General features: G+C 44.1%; 1 protein-coding gene across 2 annotated transcripts in view; it reads right to left on the bottom strand.

The window, feature by feature from the left end:
• IRF2 (interferon regulatory factor 2) overlaps positions 1-12068 on the bottom strand; it is an 84968-nt gene that overhangs the window by 71663 nt on the left and 1237 nt on the right. The window lies entirely within an intron of this gene.

Here is a 12068-nt window from a genome sequence, read left to right as displayed (position 1 = left end):
GTACAGGGAGGGTGAGAGGGAGACGCAAGAGGGAGGGGATATGAGGATATATGTATAGCTGATTCACTTTGTTATACAGCAGCAACTAACATAACAATGTAAAGCAATTATACTCCAATAAAGATGTTAAAAAAATGCGCAAAGAACTGGAATAAACATTTCTCCAAAGAGATATACAAATGGCCAAGAAGCACATGGAAAGATGCTCAACATCACCAGCCATTAGGGAAATGCAAATCAAAACCACAATGAGAGACCACCACACACCAATTAGGATGGCTATTATCCAAAAAAAAAAAAAAAAAAAAAAAATTAAAGAATTTTTGGCAAGGATATGGAGAAATTGAAACCTTTGTGCATTATTGATGGGAATGTAAAATGGTGCAGCCTCTGTGGAAAATGGTTTCTCAGAAGGTTAAACCTAGAATTGCCGTATGATCCACTGGATTGAAAGAACTGAAAGCAGGGACTCAAAACAGATACTTTTCCAGCAGTGTTCAAACCGGCAAGGTTCACAATAGCCAGTGGTAATGACAAGCCAAGTGCCCATCAACAGATGAATGGAGAAACAAAATGTAGGAATATGAATCAGTCTTAAAAGGAAGGACATTCTGACACATACTCCCACATGGATGAACCTGGAAAACATTCTGCTAAGTGCAATGAGCCAGACACAAAAGGGCAAATATTGTCTGATGCCACTTACATGAAGCACCTAGAGGAGTCAAGTTCACAGAGACAGAGAGTAGAACGGTGCTTCCCAGGCAGAGGGAGGTGGGGTTCTTTTTTTGCGGTACGCGGGCCTCTCACTGTTGTGGCCTCTCCCGCCGCGGAGCACAGGCTCCGGACGCGCAGGCTCAGCGGCCATGGCTCACGAGCCCAGCCGCTCCGCGGCATGTGGGATCCCCCCGGACCGGAGCACGAACCCGCGTCCCCTGCATCGTCAGGCAGACTCTCAACCACTGCACCACCAGGGAAGCTCGGAGGCGGGGCTCTTGTTTAATGGGTACAGAGTTTCTGTTTGAGATGATGAAAAAAAGTTCTAGAGGGTAGTGGTGACAGCTGCAAACACTGTAAATGAATTTGTTGCCACTGGACTTGATACTTAAAGATGATTATAAAAGCAAATTTTCTGTTAGGTAACTTTTACCATAATAATAAAAAAAAAGAATGACAAACACGCATTTATGAATTCACTACTTGCTGTCACTGTTTCTTTGAGTCCTACCGTGGACAAATCACTCTTTCCTTCCAGGTAACTTGAAGATAACTTACTGACCCCTCCCCTCCAGACACACACAGAGAGAGAGGGAGACAGAGGGAGAGAGAGGACAGATTTTCAAAATTAAATAAGGGCCAATTTCCCCTTCATGGCGATGCCATCTCAAGCCGTGTGAGGGAAAAGCCTCTCCCGGATGGTATGTGAAGGGAGAGGTTCTCCCAGCACAAACCTCCAGGGAGGGCTTCAGAGCCATCTGTTATCAGCAGTACTGCCAGTTACCATCTCCCCTCAGGGAAAGGGAAGCAGAAAGTGGAGATAACTATAGAGACTCAGCCACTTCGTGACAAAAGACACCAGACAACAGGCAGCCAGCTGAATTCGACGTGCCAAACTGAGAGGGGGGGAAAACGGTAGAGAAACAGCCAGAACAACAAAACAAGATGCTGTTTTATGCCTATTATATGATTTACGAAGACTGTCCTTTAGAAAATAAAATGTACACAGTTGGCCCAAGAACGTGCCATGTTAGCACTGTCACCTCCCCTACAACCTGAGACAACCCCCTGTGGCCCACTGATGGGTGGAAGAAGGCCTCTAAAAGGGATGCTCAGACACCAAAAATCACTGCTGGAACTGAGGTCTCAGCCACCCAGACGAAGGCCCCTCACTGCAGGGAGCACAGGTCATCTACCGAGCTCACTCAATTCCAAGCTGAGGACTTCGCCACCTTTTTAGACCTACTCCCTCCACATGGAGATGAGTACACACCTGTTAAGTAAGCGGCGACTGGATGAATGATCAGAGCTGTCCACTGTTTCCTTTCAGGGCCCAGACTGCAGCCCAAACTGCACCCTGACTTTGAAAAAAAAAAAAGCAAAAAAAAAAAAAAAAGTCTTGATGCATTCAAAGCACCTGTAAGAGAGGCAAATAAATAAATCCTCTCCTATAATATTTTAAACTCACCCCGACTTCCTGAATCACCAGCAGAGCCACACCCAAAAGTGGAAATAGCAGTTCATCCACATTCCCTCCTGGGGCCTTTGGACTTCGCTTTTGTAACGGATAGAAGAAAGGGGACCATCTGGGTCAGTGCTCGGAGCCACCTAGAGCACCCCACGTGCCCAGGGCATCCTCTGGGGGCACCAGCCTCTTGTCTCACTTCTCTGTCCCTCATCCCTGAGGACTTTCCAGGTCAGCTCAACAGTGCACATGAGTTAAGTTTTCCCATACAAACAAAATCCCAACATCCCCACAAAGAGTCAATAAAGGTTTACCTTCAGGATTACGATTTTAAAGTGAGATTACACTTTCCTGTTCTTCTGTCAGTTGCAAATCCCCAAACCTACTAGAATTCACTTAAAACTAATCTACAGTGTTTTCATTGGAAGAAAGCAATCACGAAAGCTCTGACCTGCTGAGCAGCTGGGAATTTCTTTGCTGAAGGTTTGGTTTAGTCTTTATTTTTCTAGCTGCTGGCCCTGCTAACATGATTCAGTGAAGGTCGTATTTAATCTCACAGAGAAAAGCTACCTAAGCAGTTCTTAGGTAGGCTTCGGTAAAAATAAATTGCCTGGGCTCTGTGGATAAGTCTGTTGCTTCTCCCCAACAATTACAGTCAAAGGGAACAAATGAAGGCAACTGTAAGACACCGGTGCTTGATTTCAAAAGAACTTCCCTGCACATAAGTTACGGGCTGAGTGTTTGTTAATAACGAAGTTATTGTTAATAACTAACCCACCAAGAAAGTAGCAGCTCCCAAATGTATACCTTGGGTTTATCAGCAAATACAGCTTATTTACATGTACAGGAAGGTATTACTATCAGCACTGGGACATAAATGTCAAAGGAATAGACTGATAAGACTTTTGTTAAGCCTTCGGTAAAAAGGAGAAAACCGAACAATTTTTTCACCTTCTAGATGTTGAACGCCTAATACAAAGTGACAAATCCTATTGCAAAGTGACAAATCCCAATGTTTATGTGCTCAATACATATACCATTAGGTTTCTAACACAAAGGAGATCTAGGCCATAGGCCCCAAGCTGGAATTCAGCCTTTGAAGCTAACCTTTGCTTTAGGGCTGAAAATCAAATCAACAAATATTTATCTAGTGCTTACTGTGTATCAAGCACTAGTGGAGAATGCAAGGAAATACGACACAATCCCAGCTCTCAGATAACCTGCCTGTGGAGGTGTTGCAAACGGGTAAATCCAAGGAATCGACTTTTTTCACAACAGTTCAAAGGGTGGAAAAGATTCAAGATGTTTGTGACTAATCGCCAAAGGAACGGCACACACAGTGTGTTGCTTCTGAAGAGATTCAGAGCATCTTATTATTTTAAGCTGATGAGATCAGGTAAGGTTTGTTGGGGGAGGCACAGCGAGATGCAGTTATAACCAAACGACCCACCTCTGCTTTCCTCTGGGTTTTTTAGGTTTAGCCTTGTATTACAATGTTTCCCTGCATCTGTCTTCACACCTTGCTTCATTTCTTAACCCTGCACCATCCAATATGGTAGCCACCAGCCACATGACTACTGCACACTTGAAATGTGACCGGACTGAATTGAGATGTGTTGAAGGTGTAAAAGATACATTGGATTTGGCAGATTCAGTATGAAAAAAAGAACGTAAATAATCTCAATACTTTTACATCCGTTTTATGTTGAAATGATAATATTTTGGACACACTGGGCTAAATAAAATGGTATTAAAATTAACTTCACCTACTCGTTTTTACTTTTCTAACGTGGCTACTAGAAAATTAAAAATTACACCTGTGGCTCACATTCTGCTTGTATTGGACAGTGCGGTCCTAATCAATACTCATTTTTCTCCGCTGCGCTTTGGCATTCTGCCTCTGAAGTCCTTACGGTTACGCCCAGCCCTAGTTTCATAACAAATGCAAAAAACGTCTCCCGGATCTATAAAGGGATCAAAACTATTCTAAATTTTTTTTCAGACACAAATTCAGGATTTGGAAGCTTCTTCAGTTACGGAAACTCAGAAGTCACACTCTGATTGAGTCACACGAAGTCATCCTCCCGTGGGGACTTGTAAAGGTTGCTGTGTGGGGAAAATAAAACTTCCCTGGATTCCTCAGTGCTCCTGTAAAACAGCTGAGCCACCTGAGACACAGGAATGAACACAACATAAAGACAGTGAATGAAAGATAGTGAATGTTTGCATTCACTTCCCCTAGAAACATTTTACTCTTCACCTACCATGAGAATTGGATCTGTAGCCATTTGTCTAAATTAATTGCTCTGATCCAGAAGGATAATCAAACTTCTCTTATCTCTGCAAGAGGGTCAAATGTTTACAGCCTTGACTAGGTCCGTGGGTTAAGTTTGCAGGGTCCCAGGAAGACCTATGTCTCTAAGCATGTACATTTCAAAAGGAAAGAAGCCCAGACCTTAGCCCAGGCCTTCCAAAAGGTTAGGATGGAAACCCTGGATCCTTTCCTCGCTGGCTCAAAGGAGCAAAGGCGCTTGCTTGCTTGTGCGCTCACTCTCTCTCTCTCTCTCTCTCCCCCCCCTCCCCCGTGCCCCCTCCTTTGGCAGAGGAGGGGGATGGTTGCTCTGACCGTACCACACCCACATTCCATCAGCTTTCATGGCATCACTTATCACTTCAGGGACTAGGTATGGGGGGCCAACACTGCAACATCTCTCTGGCCACTGATCTGGTTGTAGAGCTCCATAAAGAACTCTTTCCTCCAACCCCCATGGCTGGGGCCTCTGCAGTATTCACATACATAGAAGACATATCTGTGAAGTGGGGTAACATCTCAGACCCTCCACAGCTCTTCAGAAAACAGTGTGTCCCAACCTCACCATGGAGCCATCGATCTCATTGTCTCCAAGGAGTAACAGGTGAATGGGGACAAGGGCATCTCTCAGCACTGGCTGGGAAGGCCCTGATTCTAGAGCCTGGCTCTGCACATCAAGGCACAAGGGGCCCAGGAAGGGCCAAGTTCACACGCAACATCCTCCTAAGCAACATCCAACTTACTTGTCCTCCGCCTACGTTTACCAGACGTGAGGTCAGAGGGCACACTGCAGAGCTGTCTTGAGAATATTTTTCTGGTTATAAAAGTAACTGTGTTGTTGTATTAAATTTGGAAAATACAAGTGTTTCAAGGGGGAAGAAAGAGCCAAACATCCATAATCACACCATCGAAAATGCTTCCTCCCAGTTTTTTCTTAATGATGTGTATACAGATACATACACACGTTTTAAAAATAAAATTAGGGTCACAATTGAATATCCTCTTCTTCTCCACTCAGCTTTTCCACAAACGTCTTCCCATCATTATTAAATACAAAAACATGAATTTCATCGGCTATCTATACTCAGTGTGTGGACCGTGCCATAACTCATTTAAACGCGCTCCTCCTGTTGGGTGTTTAGGGTGTTTCCGAGTTTTCACTATTACAGAAGCTACCAGTTAAACATCCTTGTACATAAATCTTCACTCCACCTCTCGTTACCTCACATATGTAGGTTCCTAGAAGTGGAATTACGGGAGCAGAGAGTTCAACATTTTTAAGACATTAAGTGCACCCCCCCTCCCGATAAAAAGGCCAAACTTCCAAGTCAGAAATGGAGGGTCCTCCGGCATTTCATTTCAACTTGTCCTGCAGTCACTACCAACTAACTAGCAATCTGTCCCCTCTACCTCAAGACGCCTTCAATGACATTTGTGGCAGACACAGGGTCTACCTGCCTGACTCCCTCCTATCCCCCATTCAAGAATTCAGGAGGCATTATTCTACTCTCTACCTTAGTCTCTTTTTTCATCACCTCATTCTCCCAACTGTCACCTTCCAACACCCTCCCCACTCACATTCCACCACCCCACACACCCACTAACCTCTTAACCACGTGCCAGGACACTCTGGTCCACCACTGTAACTTTTCTCATCATCTTCAATAATTGTAGGGTAAGGAGAACAGGAAAAGCTCTCTTCAAAAATAACACGATAGATATTACTTGAAACAAAGTTATTTGTATGCACTTTCTTCTCACTCAAAATGTCAACCTCATGAGATGGGAAAATCAGTTGGATTCTAAGCTTACGGGGCCAGGACAGTGTCTTCTATCTAGAAGGTATTTCTTTGGTTCCTACAAAAACCTGACATCCATAAGCTCAAAAAGAACAAATTAAATAGGAAGCTCACCTTTTCTTTGATCACATTAGGTGTGTGAGTATCAAATGCTCTTACACAGATAGCAACAGATTGCTAAGGACGCTGGAAAAGCAATTGTTTATGAAAATGACGGAGCAAGTAGTTAACTCTCAAAAATGGTTAATCAAATGGGCAGAAGACCTAAATAGACATTTCTCCAAAGACATACAGATTGCCAACAAACACATGAAAAGATGCTCAACATCACTAATCATTAGAGAAGTGCAAATCAAAACTACAATGAGGTATCACCTCACACTAGTCAGAATGGCCATCATCAAAAAATCTACAAACAATAAATGCTGGAGAGGGTGTGGAGAAAAGGGAACCCTCCTGCACTGTTGGTGGGAATGTAAATTGATACAGCCACTATGGAGAACAGTATGGAGGTTCCTTAAAACACTAAAATTAGAGCTATCATATGAGCCAGCAATCCCACTACTGGGCATGTATCCTGAGAAAACCATCATTCAAAAGGAGTCATGTACCACAATGTTCATTGCAGCTCTATTTACAATAGCCAGGACATGGCAGCAACCTAAATGTCCATCGACAGATGAATGGATAAAGGAGATGTGGCACATATATACAATGGAATATGACTCAGCCATGAAGAGAAACAAAATTGAGTTATCTGTAGTGAGGTGGATGGATCTAGAGTCTGTCATACAGAGGGGAGTAAGTCAGAAAGAGAAAAACCAATACCATATGCTAACGCATATATATGGAATCTAAAAAAATTGTACCGATTAACCAACTGGCAGGGCAGGAATAAAGACGCAGACGTAGAGAACAGACTTGAGGACACAGGGGAGGAAGGGGAAGCTGGGACAAAGTGAGAGAGTGGCACGGACATATATACACTACCAAATGTAAAATAGATGGCTAGTGGGAAGCAGCCACATAGCACAGGGAGATCAGCTCGGTGCTTTGTGACCACCTAGAGGGATGGGATAGGGAGGGTGGGAGGGAGTCTCAAGAGGGAGGGGATAGGGGGATAGATGTATACATATAGCTGATTCACGTTGTTGTACAGCAGAAACTAACACAACATTTTAAAGCAATTATACTCCAATAAAGTCGTGAAAAAAAAAAACCTGGATAGGCTTTTATCACACAAAACCCTGAAGTAAGATATTTTGTTGAACTAAATTGGTCTTGCCCTTGATATAAAAATGCTTAGAATCCATCACCAGAAAGAAAAGCACAGCCTTCTGTTTCTCATAAACATGGGGCTACAAGGCATGCACACAGGGCACGGGACATACGGAGACATTTTTTGCTTTGCCTCTTGTTCTTTCTTGCTTATCGAAGCTGAATACTAAATTGATAAAGGGGACTATAAGCCAAAACAGAAACAAACAAAAAACAAACCCATGACTCTGTGGCCTTCCTAGAGAGCGACACACTCGTGAAACAAAGTCCTTCGTGCTTGTTCAGAATGGAAAATTCAAAGTATCACAACTGTACCGCGAATCCCATTTTTGTATGACAAGCAAGGTCAACATGGGCACAGCCAACAGGGAGGGACCACAGATTCTCTATTCAAAGCACTGCCTAAAAGGTGGAGAACAAGTTCCATCTGCTTGTTTTCCTGCATAGCCTGGCCTCAATGAAACAATGAAAAGGTTTGGCCCTGGGGAGAGATGCTTGACTCAGTGGTTCTCTGCCTTTGCTCTGGCCCACATACCTGAGTGACAGGGATCCAGGATACACTGGTGAACCTGAGAGGCTTACTACGGGGTCGGGGGAGAGACAAAGAGAAGAGGGGGCTGCAGACGGTCTCAAGTCTGAAGGTTCTGTGTGGTTTCTAAAAGCCCCCTCCTCTCCATGATTCCGATACACACATAAGTCCTGTCCCTCGAAGATGACAGAACCATGCAGCCCCATTTTATAGATGTGAAAACTAAGGTCCAGAAAGGAGAAGTGACTGGAGAGTTAATGAAAGAGCTGAGTCAACTCTGGGCCTCTGGACTCTTGAGTTCATGCACCTCCCACTACCCAGAGCCTTGTACATAGCTGTCTGTCAACAAATATTTAATAAATAAATGAAATAAGGACTCAGTGTTTGCGTTCATTGAACAAAATAATCGCCTGAGTTACTGCAATGGTTCATATCATGGGGTCCCTGGATCCCCAGTAGAACTCAAAGTTACTGATGGGAGTGGGAAGGTGGTAACTAGTTTTAGGACCTCAGAAGGCCCAGTAGGTCTAACAGCTTATCTAAGAAACGGCTGCCCAGGTTGCCTACAACGTCAAGTTTCTCTACTTTGGGCTGGAATTAGATCAACTAGATTTGCTGATGCTGGCTCTCTCAAGTCAACCAGGAGTTCTGACTGCAAGTCTAACGTGTTTCTAAGTAATAAAAATGGGCATATGAAGTCTTCCTAACTACACACAATCTGTTTCAGAGACCATCTGTCATAAGATGGAGCTGGGGAGAGGGGAAATCATTTTAAAAGGCTCTCTCAAGGCAAAACGCTGGTGACTGTGCGTCCTCTGGACGGGTCAGAGCCCAGCCTCAGGTGCCTGTGGATGTTGACTTCCTGCCTGTGTATTTCTCTTGGTATTTTATATAAAATACTGACTTCAGGTTTAAATCTGGACCCTATAGATAACTTACCATTCTTTGCTGAAAAAAATCAACATTTAATCAAATCTCGTCACTCCCAAGCCCACCAGCACCCCTCCACCGTGAGGGCCACTGCTTGACCCTGCCTTGGGCAGACATTACAACCAAATACTGATCAGACTCAGGCCCAAAGTAGGGCACGAATGGGGCCAACAGGGACAGAAAGCCCTAACTTCCTACCCCTGTGTGAGAAGGGGTCCCATACAGACCAAAAGAAGAACTGATTTTATTGTTAACAATAACTATTTCACAGCAATTTATGTTATTTTTATATACCACTTTATATATTTTATCTCTTGTAAATATATATTATCTATTATATTTATTTTCACATATGCTGTCACATATCATTTTCACATATATAGTGTTAGGTACATAGTAAGCATTCAATAAATGCAAGTTCACTGAGTCCCTTTAAAGATGTTACAGCAAAAACTAAAATCAGTTAAGGGCATACAATTAATAACAGATAATGAATTGAAGAGTCTTCAGCAATGATGAAGAAAATTCAGACTACAGCAAAGTGAGCTTGGGAAGGTTTTTTCTTGATATGAAGACGGAAAATACATTGGTCCAATCATTTTTATTTCCATATCATTTGGTCTCCATGGACACCATCTATCTTCTGACAGAAAAAAAACTCACTGACAATATCTTATGTCACTGTTAAATACTTTAATGCTTTACATAAAATAGTTATGCTGTGTTTAATTTCTTACCATTATTATTTTCTCTCAGAACAAGTAAAATCCCTTCTTGCTGAAAATTCTATAAGAGAAAGTCAGTGCTTAATCCACAGTCATGATTCCCTGGCTTTTCAAGTTAAGAATAATCTGATAAAATTCTGAAAGTGAATGCCTTACACATTTGTAGAGTGCTATAACTTATGCAACCTTCTTTCATAACAGTATCTCATTTGTTCCCAAAAGCAACCCTATCAGATATACAGTTAAGTATTATTATCACCTTCCATAGCACTCACCCCTAAAGGTAATTACTGTCTTTATTTCTTAGCTGGGTATTGTCAGCTCACCAACTAGAATGCAATCTCCCCAGAGGGTAAAGAAACTGTCTTCCTGTTCCCAGTTGAACCGACAGAACGTAGCACTGTGTCTGGGGCATAGTGAATGTTCTAGGAATAGTTATTAAATGAATAAACTCCCTTATCTGCTTTAAGCCTTTTTTGGTATAAAGAACATAATAGAACCATGTCCCAGATACCCCATTTAGAGTTCAGTGGTCTGTTCTCTATCAAAAGGAAACTGTGTAAAAATGCTCTAAAAACAAGGAAGCTTATATGCCATAATACTAAGAATAAAAGTACAGTGTCCTTGGAAACAAGAGAAAATCGATGCATGTCAAACATCCAAATGTTAAACATCCAAAGTTTCAAATTTTCCACTACTAGGTTTAAACGTGTTTAACTAGCTTTGGTATACTGAATATTTGCCTAATAAAGTGGGAAAGTCGAGGAAGAGAAAAGTTGGGTCATGGTTCACTGAGCTGTCAGGACTTTTGTTTGCTATAATTGGCTTCCAATTTAACCACAAATGCTTACTTTTGATTAGGATGACATTTTTACAGGTAAGTAAGTCTGAAATATGCAGAGTTATCTCTAACTTTTGAAGGTCAAAAGAAAAAAAAAAACCCGACTCATTGAGAATAAAGTATGTAAATGTTTAATATTAAGAATCAGTTACGAATCATAACAGACAAGAACCCGGATCTAAGAGGCCAAAATCTAACTTCTTACACAACAGGCTAAGTTATAAATTATAATCATTCACTAATTACAGTGAAATTCTGGACTCTGCCCCATCGATCAATAGATTTTTCAAGGTTACCCCTTAAAATTACCAGGTTAAGTCCTAAATATTCCATCTGCTGAACTTTCCTTAGAAAACACAAGTTTTTCCAGGATTTCACCCTGATTGGGGGGGGGCGGGTGAGAAAACTAGAAAATCCTGAATCTGTGTGCATGAAGTTAAACAGGGGTCCCCCTCCAAGTCGTGGCAAGGAGCGTGCATCTGCCTAACATCAAGACCATCCACCTTTCCCATTCGGTCTGTCACCAGGCCCCTGTCTGCACCTGCCCCTAAGCACCAAAAAGCGCAGGCTGCTAAATCCCAATGTTATCTGCAGTCGGTCTGAAACTAATAAATGAATGCAGGCTTGACAGCAACCTTGGTGATTCCTGAAAATCCACAACAGGAAATGTAACTATCCTTCACCCTCCCTCGCCATTCATCAAAAGCAGACCGAGTCACAGCAACTGGGAGGCCGGTGGAAGAAGGCAAATGCCAGCACTTTTCCTCAAGGAGGAAGCTTCTGCGTTTTCTTAACCAAGGACAGGGCGCACTACCCGTTGCCCACACTGCAGGGAGGAGGCTGAAGAGGGAGGGAGCAGGTAAAATGTCCCCAAGTTCCAAACACTACACTCTGGGGGCAAAAACGACTGAAAGCCACGCCGCTCGCATGTGGCAACCTCGACTGCTAGTGCCAGGGGTCACATTCACAGCGATGACCAGCGGTGCTGCCTACACCGACTGACCTCGGCGCCTCGCCTGGTGCCCGGAAGGCTGTTTCTGCGCCCGGCTCGGGCTGCCAGCCTCCTTTCCGCTTCTCCCCCTCTAAAGGGGTAATGGGGTGAGGGCGGCCCACGCAGCCACACCTGGGGCCCAAACAGAGATGCCGGCGCGTCCCAGGAGGGGGATGAGCTGCATCCTGAAACCCTCTGAACTTGGAAAGGCAGCCCGAGCCCTCTCGGGGGCCGGCTTCCAGGCCGTAGCGCCCCGAGCGGGCGGGCGCCACGATCGGCCACGACTGGCATCGCTCGGTGGGCGAGCCCGGCCCGCGAGGCGGAAAGGAAGTGGCTGCCGCGGCTTTGCACCAACCACGTTCGGCCGGCGGGCGAATGCCACTCGGCGCCCCGAGCGGGGTCGGAGGGCGCGGGGCGGGCACTCCCGTCCCCACCCCGCCGCCGCCGGCGCCCCGGGACCCCCAGGGGACGCCGGCCCCGGG

This window comes from Delphinus delphis, chromosome 21 (genome assembly GCF_949987515.2).
Source record: "Delphinus delphis chromosome 21, mDelDel1.2, whole genome shotgun sequence".
Taxonomy (NCBI): Eukaryota; Metazoa; Chordata; class Mammalia; order Artiodactyla; family Delphinidae; genus Delphinus; species Delphinus delphis.
The sequence above is the reverse complement of the archived record's forward strand: the minus strand, read 5'-3'. Positions and strand labels throughout refer to the sequence as shown.